Below are 15,765 nucleotides of genomic sequence, written 5' to 3' on the forward strand. Positions count from 1 at the left end.
CAAAAAATAAAATAAAATAAAGGAAAATTTTTGCTTTTAAATTCAGAATATGGAAATCTTCAAGGATGAAAAAGCAATCTGATCCAGAGATCTAACGTTATTTCACTAAAAATCTCAAGTTCATGTGTACATGTGCACATTCATGTATATGTGGAACTTGACAAGGTAATTTAAAGTTTATAAAAAGAACAAAGAGTGAAGAATAATCAGAATACTCCTAAAGAAGAATGAGATGAAGAGTTATAATTATTTAGAATAATTATGATCTTGTGGTATTCCACAATATAATTGTGTGATAAATACACGTTTAGATAATAGATCATTTCTATACATATCAACCTATGTAAAATTTGATTTATGACAAAGGTGGATAGCAGATCAGTAATGAAGAATGGACTTTTTAATCCATGGTGCTAGAATAACTGGCTAGACATAAAAAAAAAAAAAGAAAAAAATTGGACTTAGGCAAAAATAAATTTCCAGTGGATTAAAGACCTATATATAAAGTGATAAAATCGTTACATTTAAAAAAGAAAATGTAAGAGAATCATTTTAATATCTTAGGTAAAGAAGGAGTTCTTAGACATAGAAAGGGCAGAACCTAAAGGGGGGAAAAATGGATAAATTTAACCCAAGTAAGCTCTTTCTCTTCTAGTCCCAGGCACTTTGGGAGCCATGGGCTTCGTTACAGACCTGGCCGGCTCTAAGAACCACACTACTCACAACCAGTTCTGAAAATGGCACAGAAATGGCATCAAGAAGCCCCGATCACAAAGATATGAATCTCTTAAGTTCTTGAAGAACATGTGCTTTGCTAAGAAGCACAACAAGAAGGGTCTGAAGAAGATGCAAACCAACAATGCCAAGGCCATGAGTGTGCGTGCTGTGGCTATCAAGGCCTTCTTAAAGCCCAAGGAAGTCAAACCCAAGATGCAAAGGGCAGCAGCCGCAAGCTCAGTCGACTTGCCCACATCGCTCACCCTAAGCTTGGGAAACGTGCTCGTGCCTGTATTGCCAAGGGTCTCAGGCTGAAGTCCAAGGCCGAGACTCAAACCGAGGCCCAGGCTGTGGCTGTAGCTCCGCCTCCAGCTCAGGCTCAGCCTCTGGCTCCCAAAGGTGCCCAGGCCCCCACGAAGGCTCCAGAGTAGAAGTCTCTGTGTGCCGATGTGAGGATGGAAGGACTGGTATGACCCCTGGGCTGCTGTCTGCATGGGGCTGGTGTCTTCCTGTGTTATTTGTACAAATAAACCTGAATCAGGAAAAATAATTAAATCAAGTAAAACTAGCGACTTCTGTTCATCAACAGATACCTTAAAGAAAGTGTTGGCAAATGTTTAAAGTACACAGAACTCTCAGGTACTGTTGGCGGGACTATAAATCAGTATGGCCATGTTGGAAAAGAGTTTGCATTATCTCATAAATAATTCCAGCTACCCCACTTTCTTGATGTGCTCCAGAGAAAATAAGGCACATGAGCCATGGGACACAGTGTAAGAATTTTTGCAGCATCATACTTTGTAAAAGTAAAACAAAACAGACAAACCCTGGAAATAATCTAAATATTACTCAAGAATAGAACAAATGAAATCTTTGCGGATACATTCCACTGAATGCTAGAAACTTGCATAAAAGAATATACTGCATCCACTGCAAGAGGATGGATAAATCTCAGCAACATAATATCAAGGGGAAAAAGCTAGTCATTGCAGGATACATAGCATATAAATGCAAAGTTTGAGATGATTTCTCAGACATTTTTGAGCTAGTGGTAGAATCAGTGATTGAGTATAATAGTTGGATCTTTGAAAAATCAAAACCAAATCTTAAACCAGATAAAGCTGTCTAATGTAATCAAGAAACAAAGTAGAAGAAACACAAATATGTGTGTGTGTGTGTGTGTGTGTATAATTAGAAATGTATTAGTTTTCTGTTTCTGCTCTGACAAATTACTACAAAGCAGTTTAAAATAAAACAAATTTATTTTCTCACAGTTCTGTAGGTCAGAAGTATAGGCGAGCTCAGCTGGGCATCTGGTTCCTTTGCTCCAGGACTCATAAAGATAAAATTGAGGTGTCAGTCAACTTAGGCTCTTAACCTGAGGCTCCAGGGAAGAATCTGCTCCCAAGCCCAGTGAAGTGTTGGCAGAATTCAGTTCCTTGTGGTTGTAGGGCTGAAGTTGATTCCTTGTTGGCTGTCAGTGGGGAGCCGCTCTCAGCTCCTTCAGGTTTCTCGTATTCTTTGTCGACTTGCCCCTCCATCTTCAGACAAGCACCAACGTGTCAAATCCTTCTCATACTTCCAATCTTTCTCACGCACCTTGTGCCACATCCTTCTGCTTTACTTTCCAGCTCCCGGTGAACATTCTCTGCTTTTGTAAGGGTTTGTGTGCTTTGACTGTGTCCACTAGGATAATCCAAGAAAACCACTTTTTAAGTCTATAGCCTTAATCAGATCAGCAAAGTCTCTTTTACCATGTAACATAACTTATTCACAAATTCTGGGGATTAGAGCACGGGCATTTGGAGGGTGGAGCAAGGAGACAGGGCATTAATCGGCCTATTGTAAAAAAATGAAGAGGGGAAATAACCACTAATGCAGGAAAACATAAAATAAATTATAAAGCACAAATCTATGCAGCTCAGTATAAAAATCTACTGAAATGGATGCTTTTGTAAGAAAATATAATTTGCTAATTTTATATGAGAAAAAAATCTATTCTTGGAAAGTAATTAAGAATGTCAAATTTTCCTCAAAAGTACTGGTTCAAATGATTTCACAGTTGATTTTTCAAACCTTCAAGAAGTGGATAATTTCAGTGTTATCTATATGATCCCAGAAAATTGAGAAAAGGGTGTGCCAGGTATTATTTATTGGTATCCAGCCTCTTATCTGACCATCTGTGTTCTCCTCTATATTTCAAGGGTCTGGAAGCAGAGCTTTTGCTAGAAGGGTTCTGGTTAGTTCTGCCAACTGGAGACACTAATGCAAGATTAGGAAGAGAGAGCAATGGAGAAGCCAGCCTCTGCTTCTGGCAGGGGTGGCAGGTCCAGGGCTCATGAGTGACAGTGATCAGTGTTCCAGAGGCAGCGGTGGCCACAGCAAACACATGGATATTCCTCTTTCAGGGGCTGCAGCTGTTTCCTGTATTTTCTGATCCTGGCAAGAAATAAACTTCTCTCGTGTTCTTCCTCACTTTCCAAATATTTCGAGACCTAATTTATTTTTTTAACTCTCTCTGCTTGAAATACCCCGAGTGGTTTCTGTGCTTCTGATTGGAACCTGACAGATACAGAAGGTAAGCTTTTGAGTTATTCTTATAAAGCCCATTCAAACTGATCACATAATTTGATAAACAGCATAAAAAGAAAGTGACAAACTATTTTTTATTAATAATTGTCAATGTAAAACTTCTAAATAAAATGCTAAATAAAATATTAAAAGAAAAAAACAAAATTTAATGAATAATTCTATAAGTAATAAATCATGAGTAACTGGGGCTCATCTCAAAGTCATTTATCATATTAATATGTCAAAGAAGGACAAAGGAATGAAATAACAGTGTAAATTTTCAAAGAGGGAGACAAATTCGTTTTTTATGGTAATGTACTTATATAGCCCCAAAGAATCAACTGAAATGCTGTTAGAAGCAATATAAATATTTGATAGTGACTAGTTACAAAATTAATTTATAAAATAACTAGCTTTTATTTTAACAACAATAACTGATATGAAGGAAAATACCTTACTCACAAAAGAAGAAAAATAAAACTGGAAAAAAGCTTATGAAAATGTGCAAACCTGATGAAGAAAACTTTAGAATACTGATGAGGAGCATTAAAAAAAATCCCCTAAAATGTGAAAAGATATATCTTGTTTTTTGGTTAGGAGGCTCAGCTTTGCAAAGATATTGATTCCTTGTAAATTCATCTGCTAAAACCATGTATTCCCATCAAAACATCAACGTGTTCCATTTTTTACTTTTGAACCTGACAAAATAATTCTAAAATATAAAATTGGGTGAATAGTGAGAAAAAAAAGAAAAGTAATGTGGGCGGTCTAACTGTATCCAAAAATAAAATGTACCATGAATGCTACTGTAATTAAAACAGTATGGCGCTGATGTGGGAATAGACCTGCTGACAATGAAACAGAGAAGGAAGTCCAAAATAGACTCAAGTACCTATGAGAATTTGGTATATGATGCAGTTGACATTTCAAGTTTTTGGAAACACGGACTTCTTAATATACACTAATAAGATCATTAGTTACTTGTATGACACAGATTTAAATAAATCTGGAACTCTCCCTTTCTCGTTATATCAAAATAAATTCTGAATTAGTAAAAAAATGTAATATACAAGTGAAAATTATAAATATTAAAAGTTCAAATGACAATTACTTTTTTTTTTTGAATGGAGAAATCTTTTCTAAGAATAAATCGAGACCTTAAAGGAAAATAACTGGTATATTTTGAACATTAAATATTAAAATTATTCTGTTAGGGAAGATGAAAGAAAAGATAGATAGATGAATAGAATCGAAAGAAAAATTTTCACTGCACAAAAAATATTTGTAAAATATATGTGAAGCAAAATGATCGAATCCTTAAATACATAGAAAGTCACGTCAAAATCAACATGAAAAGGTTAACAAAAATTCAATAGAAAAATAGTCAAAGGATATAAACAAGTAGTAAAAGGGAAAAAAAATACAAATGGCTAATAACCTTAGAAATATTCCTAACATTCTTCAAAATTAATGAAATGCAATTTAAACTAATGAAACACACTTTCTCATTAATCACATGAGGAAAAATTAAACAAGTTTATAATCTAGTTGTTGGCAAAATAGAATACAGTAACTGATACACTTTGTGTAAACATACAATGATATAATATTTGGGAGGTAAATGCACAACTTCTATATATATTTAAAATTCATATATCCTATAATGAAAGTCTAGTGAGGAATTCCCTTGCAGATTTCATTTATATCTTTAACACATATTTATTGAACGCTTGTTACATGCCATTCTCTATGTTAAATACTAGGGATACTGCAATGACTAAGACAGTCTTTGCCTTAAGGTACCAGCAATCTAAAATGTGACATTACTTATAATGATAAAAAAAACTTAACAGACAAAAACTGGAAGGTAGGAGAATCTTTGTGTGTTGGTAATCTATACAACATAATACCATGTAAATAAAGACAATGAGATAAGTATAAATGTACTTTGTGGGAAAAGTTCGTGAACTGTCATGAAGCAGAAAAAACAAGTCACAAAAAGTATGCATAGTAGCAATCCCCTCCAATTTATAAAGATACACACAGATAACTCATAGACCTATAAAATAACAAAACCTCTGGAAGAATACACACCTCATTCAAGAAGTCACCTCTGAGAAATTTCATGGAAATAGAGGGTGATGTCATATTGTTTCTCTTAATTTCACAGAATTCCACATAGTTTATTTTTTTCTCATAACCATATATATTTTTAATAATTAAAAATATATCTTAGATTCTTTTAGAAAGAGTTCTCTCAAAGGGTCTTCTGTATCTATTTCCAAAACTGTTGTCAAACTCCAGGTTTCCAGCCCTCCCCATGGGGAATTGATTCCTGCCTAGTTAAGCAACCCAGCCAGCCAGGACGGCATAAGCAACATTCTCTGGAAAACCTGGACTCACAGTGAGAGCTGCAATCCTTAATCTTGTGGCCATTCATCTCAGCTATAACTGATTTCATTCTGAAAGTTGAACACCTTCCAACATTGTTGACTAAGTCTCCCCTCACCTTTGTGGAGTCCTCATTCTAGAAGTCATTATTGCTGTTTAGTGTTTGAAGGTGCCGAGGAACAAGCTATTGTTTATTTTGTAATCCTAAGTAATTATAAGGTGGTTAATTTAGTACTCTCCCCTTTTTACTCAGTGCCTGGGCCAAGAAGGAAAAAAATCTGTGGCATTGACACTTCATTTTGCAAATAAACCTTTTCCTGCATCCATGATGCTCCCAAGCAGCAGTGCCATGGGCATCTTAAGATAAAACTTCTTGCTTACACAGAAGAGGTTTTACAGCCTGTAAAGATTTTGTCATGGCATTAAGCAGTCTAATATTCTACAGTGCAGTCATACCTACAAATATGATGGATTATATTTTAGGCACAATGATTGTTTTCAGTGGGGGGAAAAGCCTCCACAGATGAATTGATACCGGGCTCCATGCTGGCTCTTATGCATTAATCATGAAGTATCATGCTTATGCAAATGTGTAGAAGCCCAATTAGGCAGAGAGCACGAAGCCCTGGGAATAATGTTATGAGCTATTGGGCCTTTGAAATATACTCCTTGGCCAAATTTTCAAAAGCAAAGCAGGTTTGAGATGCTTTTTTACTCTTGAAAACAGGTGTACAATTGTCTTCTTAGTGCTTATTTCATGCCTTCAACCTTAAAATAAAGCTTTCTCCCAGTTGGCATGATTTTTTCTCATTGCTGAACAGCAGTGGTGAAAATTCTAAATCACTGACAAGAAAATAAAGTGTTCATTCAAAATCTAGACGTGCTGAGAATATTGAGGATACATCAATATTTGGGTTTTTTTCCCCCATACATTTTGAATGTTTCATATATCCAGTTTTCCTCTGGCAAACTCTGCCATCTCTTATATTTTATGTGATTAATCAAAATATTCTGGTTTCTATTTTCCAAATCCTCTGCACATAATGCAAATATTATGAAGAGGAGACACAAAATTCTGGAAGACAAACTCTCACTTTTATGTATTACTTCCCATTTTCAAACTTTATTTTGCTAACTTGAAACTGCTGATGTCTTACCTCTGGCTCTTATTTTTATAAGATACTTGTTGAAACTGCTCCAATATTTGGAGAGAACGTAGTGATGGGTGGGAATGAGGGCAAATAACAAAAAAGATTAGAGAAATCTGCTATCCCTCATTTAAATGTCTATATCTAAGGTGGTCATTTAAAATGTGGTTATGCCTACACTGCTAATTATTCGGATTAGGCAGATAAATTGGCACATCAAGTCTTGCCACATAAGAAAAGTTCATAGATTAGGAAAAAAGACTAAAAGATTTTTTGCAGTCATATATACTGTAATTCTTACCTAAGTCTCTAGTTTAACAGAAGTTTCTGATGTTCATATATTTGAACATTTTCTTATCCAACTGGAAATCAGCTTAGGTTTTTAAAACCTCATTTCTCTCATCAAAAATATCTAGGAAACAGCTGATCGATAAGTCACTTATATCTTGTATGGTACTCACTGGTGGCTGGGGCTCAGATGAAGGATTGTCAGGGAATGGAGAGATAAGGAGAAAGAAGAATATAGGAAGGTGGGGTAGAAAGAGCAGGGAAGACTAGAGTGTCAAAGGAGAAAGAGAGAGAAAGAGAGAGACGTTTTTAATGTTTGGCAGTTAATGTCTGGAAAGCTGTCCTTTGGAAGGAGAAAAGACTTCTTGACTTTTAAAAATGGTGTTGAGCCACAGTTCTTTTCTTTCTTTCTTTCTTTTTTTTTTTTTTTGAATGTCCCTGGCTATGTAAGTAGCACTTCCAATTATACCTGGTTGAAGTTTGTACGGAAATATAAAGCCCTCCCAATGCAATTTATTACATCAGGCTATTCAACAAAAGATAAGCTTTTCTTAGCCCAAACTGTATAATGGCCTTGGTAAGTAAGTTTCGTCAGTCTTTTTTGACATAGCTTTTCATTCGTGTCAAGAATATCATCTTTTCTTCTGTGTCTCACTTTCTTTCACACACACACACACACACACACACGCACGCACACACACACACACACACACACATGCACACACACAAATATGATGTTAATAATTAAAAAAAATTTTTTTAGATAACCACTGCTCCTCACTCTATAAATATTATAGGAAAAAAATTCTTCGTAATCATTGCTTCATGGAGAAACTTGTTTCCAAATATACTGTTAAAAAACCAGGACCAGCAAGAGGACTCTGTAAGACATGTAGTATATTTCCTATGACTTTTTGAGTAGCTGTAGCAAGAAAGCTGCACTTACCTAAGCAGAACCCACTATACAACTGGATCCCTCCTCTCATCTCCAAACTTAGAAAGTATTTCCCTCCCCACTGGTGTTGCCCTCCCCCAAATCAGAAGCCTACAAAGAGAGTGATCAGAGTGAAAGAAAGGAAAATGGCACATCTTCCCAGGAAAATATCTGATTTCCATTGTGAGCAGGTTTACTTAGGTGTTTTCTGTTTCCACAGCAAACAATGAAGCAGCAACTGAAGAAATAGGGTGATAGAAAATTATAATATCAAGTTGAAATTTGTTAAATAGAAATTAATAAAATTTGATGATACTCCAGAATTTTCTTTTCTACAAGCAAGGTTATAAAAGGGACTTTTGCTTGTTTTCTTACTTTTTGTTGTTTTGATTTTTGTGTTTACTATGCAAGTATCTCTTCCCAATATGGCTGGAACAAAGGGGGAGAGTGATGCTTTAGAGCTGAGAGACAAGTAAAATCATATCCTTAAGAATATATACTATGATCTGGTAAAATGGGACTCTTTCAGACAGGAGATCCTTTGCCAGGGAAAGGTGGTGATTAATCCCCACAGAAATTCAGAGACAAAGGACAAATGTAAATCTCCTAGATCTCTTCACCATCCCATTCCACTCATCCCTTCTATCAAATAAGTCCTCCAGCGCCGTTTATAACTGGCCCCACGTTATGACCCCATAACTTAGCGTGACCCTCCCAGTTCATTGCCAGATTTGCTCCATCCATGACATAATCTTGCCCTCTCCTAGTTACAGTGGGCTGTTTTGCATTTACTACCTCTTTTCTTTTTAGCTTTGATTTCCTAAAGGGAGCAAATAGCAGCCATTCTCAAAGTGTGGTCCCGAGTCCTCAGACCTGTTTAGAAGGTCCTCGAGGTCAAAACTATGTTTTTGCAATGTTATTTATTTTTTTAAATGTACAGTAGGGTTTTCCAGAGGTAACATGTGGTAGGACATCACAACAGATTGAATGCAGAAGCAAATACAAGATTCCACCTGTCTTTTATTAACCAGATATTAATCTGCAAATATATAAAGCAATGCTTATCTCACTAATTTTTGTCTTTTGGAAAGTAGTGATTTTTTCATTAGAATATATTATTTATATTAACATATAATGAGTTTATTGTTTTTTAAACTATTAATAAATATTCTTGAGTTTAATTTCTAAAATGATAAATGTTTATATACATAATCAACATAAAAATGTGCTTTGAGATCCTCCATAATTTTTTAAAATGTTGAAAGGTTGAATGTCAAAAGTAAAAGGATGGAAAAAGACTATACACAAACATTAATCAAGGACAGCAACGGCGGCTAAGTTAATATAAGAAAGAAATATAAATATAATATAACATATATTACATCTTATTTATATTAATATGTAATATTATTTATATTAATATATTATATATGTAATATAATATAAATATAATGTGAAAAGAAAACTGGGAAACAAAAAACAGTAAAATAAACAAATGAAGTCAATAAAATGGCTATGTTTAGTCCTAAATAATTACATTAAATGTAAATTGTCTAACTACACAAATTTAAAGACAAATCGAAAGAGTAGATTTAAAATTATGGCATAACTAATGCTGTCTAAAAGAAACTACTTCAAATATAATGATATGGGCAGGATGAAAATAAAAGGATGGAAAAAGACTATGCATAAACATTAATCAAGGAAAGTAATAGTGGCTAAGTTAATATAAGATAAAGTAGACTTCAGAGCAAAGATAACTATTGGACTTAATATAATTATAAAAATATCAACCTACCAAGAGAGCATAGCAATCCTGAGTATATGCACCAAATAACAGAACTGTAAAATATATGAAGCAAAAAGTTATAGAACTGAAAGGAAAAATAGAGAAATCAACGAGTAGAGTTGGAGACTTCAATATTCCTCTCAGTTACTAATAGGACAACTAGAATCCTGGGACCAAAAATTTCGAGAATCCTTCGCCTACATAATAAGCAGAGCAGAGCCGAAGTAGGAAGTGATGCCTTTATCTTTAGTGCCCAAGGAACTGACAGATGAAATACAAGTGGGCCTTGCTTTACAATAATCAAGAGAATTAATATTAGAATTCACAAAAAAGATAAATTATATGGTGAAATTCAAATTATAAAAAGATTTAGATGAGATTCTTTTAAGTGCACTGCACTTTAATAGTATTTAAAGTATGAATAGTTTTCAAAACCATAAGTGCATTTTCAACTTTTAAAGAAAACCTGGTGAATACCTTGGCCCTAAATCTCAGTGGATTTAATGTAAAACTTTTTAGGTGTGAGAAAAATAATATAGTGAAGCTGATAAATTTGTATTTGGCCTTTTTTACCAGAAAAACCCACACACACAAAAAACAAAACACACACACACATACACACAAAACAGAATAAGAGATAGGGAAATAAAAACATGGCTGGCTCTAGAAAAAAGACATTAATATTTTTTTCAGAACCAATTGATTTTAGCATGAGTTTTTTGTTGTTGTTGTTGTTTTTTTTTTTTTTTTTTTTTTTTTAAGATAGAAATAAAAAGAGCAAAAAATCTTCCTAGGAAAAACTACATTATTTTGCAAGATTTGTAGCAGAGTGTTGCTTTTGCAGTATTATTTTAAAAATTTATAGCATGGAAATTTAATTAAAATTGGTTTGAAGGGGGAATCAAGGATATAGAGTTTATGGACCTGCAGAGAGAGTCATTCGACTTGGAATTAACAAATGGATTTGTGGACTCCAACGAAAGGCTGGACTTGAACTACAAAAGAGCTAAAGACACTGTCCTAGGAGAAAAACAAAACACAGTTAATGAACAGGTTAATAAGTTGCATCTAGGTAGTAATAAGAGCATGTGGTCGCTGTGTATGGCCTGTGTGTGCACATGCATATGTGTGTGCATGTGTGTGCACATAGTGTATGTTTGGTGTCAGTGCCCAGGTGTTCAAATCCTGCAGCACTTGCCCTTGATGACAGGGAGATTGCATTACTGATGGACCTTGCAGGTGATCTAGCCTCAGGAGGAAATCAAGGGGCCTAGAAATATGCGGTTTTTGAATAAGTCTCTCATTTGCAGAATGAAGAATGCACATATACTTCTTTGATTTCTGGACTGCAGTTCCTGTCCACAGAGTGGCCACAGTGGCCCTTTAGTTCTGTTCTTGACGGCTATCTAAAGTACTATGTTTTCAGCAAGGACTACTAATTCTGACATTTTATTTTCAGCCATTTGGATCAGTTGACATTTGACTGGCTCTCAAGTTTACTATCAGGAGACAGTTTTTGCTTCTCCACAGTTATAATACTTGCTGAACTAATTTTTATCAAATTTTTCAAAATGTCATCATCTTTAGCTGAGGAAAGGACAAGAAAGATATTTTTTTTTTTTTTCAAATGAGAGCTTTTACAGAGTTCAATACTAGCTGAACACAAAAGGTTAGAATGAAAAATTTGGGCCATCTTCATCATGGATATGGCTGTGGGCTCTACTTAAATTTTCCATTTAATTTGTTTCATTTAATATGTGTCACATAAATATGTGGCTAAATTGGAACCATTTAAAATCAAACTACTTAATGGAACTGAAACTTTTCATATGATTAAATCATATGATGAAAAAGAAAAAAAAATCTTTTCTTGCTTACACACAATAAGTTTCCAATAAATTATGAGAAATGATTTTCTAAGTGGTAGTAGTATCTAATCTATCTATAATTCCTAGGTTATCCAGGGATCTCAGTCACTTATAACTCATATATAGAAATGCACACACATAAACACACATCCTGCTTAAGACTACTTACGCAATTATAAGGAAGCAAGCTGTGAAAACATACAGTCAGAACTTAAAGAGAAGGTAGGGAATGAGATAAATAAGTTCTTGTAGAAAAAACAAGTTAGAACTCAGAAAAGTTAACTGACAAAAACCACACACAGTACTTAGCCCCTGTTCTTATTAGCCTTACAAAAATGTTTGAAGGACATTTCAGGCATCTTTGGATATTGCAGAGTTACAGGAAGCTCATTTCAGGCAAGAAAAACTAATGGCATCCTGTGTACCTACAGTTATTGGTCAGACACCTGTTACAGGTTTCCTCACACACAAAAAAGAAAACAAAACAAAACAAAAAACCCAAAAAACTAAATCTGGTGATTTGCACCCTGAAAAGATACTTAAAATCACCTTACTTTTCTTTCCAACTTAGAGTCATGAACATAAAGGATTTGAGTGTAGCTTTCCTGACTTGGGATTTTATGTCTACTTTCCTTTTACTTAAGAAGTTGCACTGCATTCAAAGTTTGTTTCAGATTCTTAGGCATATTCTGAGATTAGGGTCATAACTACATTAGAAATGGTTAATACTCCAGAAAAATTTTCAGAATGAGAAATAGTTTTAAGAATATTTTAAGAATGTATGATGAAGAGAGAAGATCCTAGGAAAGTGGTGAAATAAATAACATTACTCAAAGTGTAAGACTCGTATCCTAATTAAACAAAAGGCCTTCCTTTGCAACTTAGGTAGTGATCATTATTGTCTGGAAGCTCGTTTTCTGTGGGGTCACAGATAGAAACTGGCTCCAGGTCTCTTAATTCAGAGGATCTTAAAATGTTTTCTGCCATGGACCTCTTGAGCTGTCTAGTGAAGACTCCTCGGAAGAATGATTTTACAAAGGCAATCAATTATATTGAATAAGAAGTCCTAGCTTCAGAATATATCTATATTATATCCAAATTATGCATATATTGTGAGGTCAACAGAATCTCCTGATCTGGCCTAACAGGGAGAATGTTAAAAGACAACTTCAAACTTTTGGACAGAACAAATGGGATGATGGAGTGTCTATGAACTTACCTACCTGCTGGACACTTAAAAAAAAGAGACCAAAGAAGCAACAAGGGACTACAGCCTTTGATAATTTTTCTTCCTCATTAGGTATTCACTAAGTTGATGATGGTCACTGGGCTTTCTTTTTTCCTCCAGATGGAATTTATGATGAGCTCTAATGAGAAAGGAAACCAATGAAAAAACGGCTATTTAAAACCTCATTCTTCAATGCAATGTGATTTATTTGTTCTACCTAAACTTTCCTTTATTGGCCATTAATTGAGCTATTAAATATTTTTCACCTGTAATTAGTCAGTTACATGGTTAGTACTCATCATCAAATATTCCTCGTGTGGGACTGCTCTCTGCCAGCACTGGCATGATAGTTGAAAAAGTGTAAATAATGTGAAGAAGCCAATGGAGAAAGCATCGCAAGCACTTACCATGAGCTCAGCAAATTCAGAATCACATTGACGTTAATTGTACACCTTTATTTAGAATACATTGCTTTTGGCTTTTATTTCTGGGTATATCTGATTATCATTTCATATGTTATTCTTTGGTGTAGTTAATGAAATGTCCAAGGTCAATTTTCATCAAGGAACAAAGAACTGAGAGGTGTCAGCCTGACAGCCCTCCCCATTTATAGCCAGCTAGCACAGAGGGCAGGTTAATGAATAGCCCTGCTTAGTACACAGCAATAGGACATTGGGTCAAGCATGTGGCTGGGCATGTTATTCCTGAGTCTAATTGTCTTCGATGGCTGGAAGAAGAGGAAATGGGGAGCTTGCCGTGTTTGCCTTAAAAGGTTCCTTGCTTTACCTTTGAAACTGCTGGTTTTATGGCCCAAATTGTTTTAGAAAACCCTGTTCTCTGTAACTATTTAGAACTGTCAAAAGGGAGAGAGAGGACTAGGGAGATAAGATGAAATTTAAACTAAGAGTAGTGATGCCAATTTATACTGTGCTGAGATTTTTTGAATGTGTGATTCTTTTCCTTTGATTTGAGAACATGGGCTTCAGGTTTTAAAATCAGTAAATTCTTACAATATTGCCCTATTTTTATGACAATAAATGTCTCTCCCAGACTAACATGTACCAGAGATGGTAAAGTCATAAAAAGTACGTGTGTTTGGCAGGGGCTTGTGGACTTGTAAGTGGGATAGAACTGAAAGTTATTGGGGTGAAGAAAAGGAAGCAGGAGATAGAAAACAAGAAATAAAGGGGGAAAACTTGCTTCCTTTTCTTTTATCTGTACAATTCTAAAAACATTGCAACCAAAATGAAGAAAACCACAGAGAACAATAAGTTCCCTTTTCACTATGAACAATGTGTAATTCACTTTTACAGTTAAGGATACATAATACTTATGGCCATCTCTAAACAAAAGTATAAAGTAGGTAAAATTATTTTCAAAATCTTTTGATTTCTCTTTCATTGGTCTTTAGCCTCCCTTTAGGTACAGTCATAAAACATGCATTGGCACTCAACTCAAGCCTCCTGTAACTTTTCATGTGGGTGTGCTGAATCTTCTCCAAGATCCCTCAAAATATACTTGTCCAGTGTCCCAGACTTTCAGAGCCCACAATGTAGCTAGAGTTAATTAAATCTTGTAGAAAAAAATATCTCTAAGTCATATGATTAAGTTATCTTTAAACTAAATAATTATCTAAATAATAGATAATTTCCTGCTAATAGCTGAGCTCTTAATTCATTCTAGATAGTGTTTTCATGTTAACAAAATACTCATGTCTTACACAAAAGAAATAACATGGTCATTTTAGACACTATAAGAGAATGGTAAGAATGTTATATTTTGATATGATTTTCTTTTCAGTTCTCTTGAAATCTGACATTTAGATGACCACCTGTTCAGACCCAGGAAACCATATAGGCAAACAGTGGCAAGACTATATTCTGTAGTCACGTAGACATAGACTATAATGTGTCCCCAGATTTTCCATCTTCCAAATGATACAATGATTGGCAAATACCTTTGAAAAGAATTTGAAATTATTTGTGTTGGGAGGAACTTAGTTAATATTTTTAGGAACTGTATATGAAATTATAGATGCCTTAATTATTTCATTTCATAAGATTAAAAGAAACAGCCTCTAATTGTAGTAGAAAAAACCTATTTAAGATCCAAGAAAAACATTTTGTCACCCTCTAGAACCTCAAATTTAAAGGATTTTTACTTCTACCTCTGCAGGTCTTTATGACCTGGTAACTCTCTACATTGGTGGGTTTACTTATTATCCTGAAGGCATGTTTACATTTCCTTCTAATACTAGGATTTGGAACCTGTGTAGCTTCCCAGTATTCTCTCCTTAGACAACCCAGAGGCTCCAAAAATGGTGGTTCTTTCTTCTGGGTTGTGAGCTCCATCAAGGAATATCAAAAATTTACTGAAATCTCTGCCTAATTGCAGAGAATAAATTCTCATGCTGCTCTCTTGCAAATATTTCAAATTATTTGCCTAACAGTAAATTAGACCTGACATGTTAATTGGTTTAGGGAGCCATGCATGATGTTTGCTCATTTGTGACTAATTTCTAATACATTAGTATTTTGGGGAAAAAAATAGATTAACTTGGAGAAAACTGGGTCTAGAGCTCAATCATCCTCAACTTCTGTTATCAGAGAGACAACAGACACTAAAATTAGTGAGAAAAGTGCATAGGTGGCTCATTCCAGGCCTGGTTGATGACTCATCTGACCTCGAACACATAATCCCATTTCACCTTTCCTGGGGTTTTTCCTCCAGTAAAATAGATCTAATAATACCACATAACAGCTTCATAAGGAAATTGGCAGAATTAATGAGATAATAAAAATGTGGGAAATAGTTGTTGAAAGGACCTCAGG

The 15,765-nt window shown here is 34.8% G+C and overlaps 1 pseudogene; it reads left to right on the top strand.

The window, feature by feature from the left end:
* Window positions 1-675: 675 nt before the first annotated feature.
* On the top strand, window positions 676-1,148 carry LOC107513493 (annotated as a pseudogene).
* The last annotated feature ends 14,617 nt before the right edge of the window (window positions 1,149-15,765 follow it).

This window comes from Rousettus aegyptiacus, unplaced genomic scaffold (assembly GCF_014176215.1).
Source record: "Rousettus aegyptiacus isolate mRouAeg1 unplaced genomic scaffold, mRouAeg1.p scaffold_m13_p_3, whole genome shotgun sequence".
Lineage (NCBI taxonomy): Eukaryota > Metazoa > Chordata > Mammalia > Chiroptera > Pteropodidae > Rousettus > Rousettus aegyptiacus.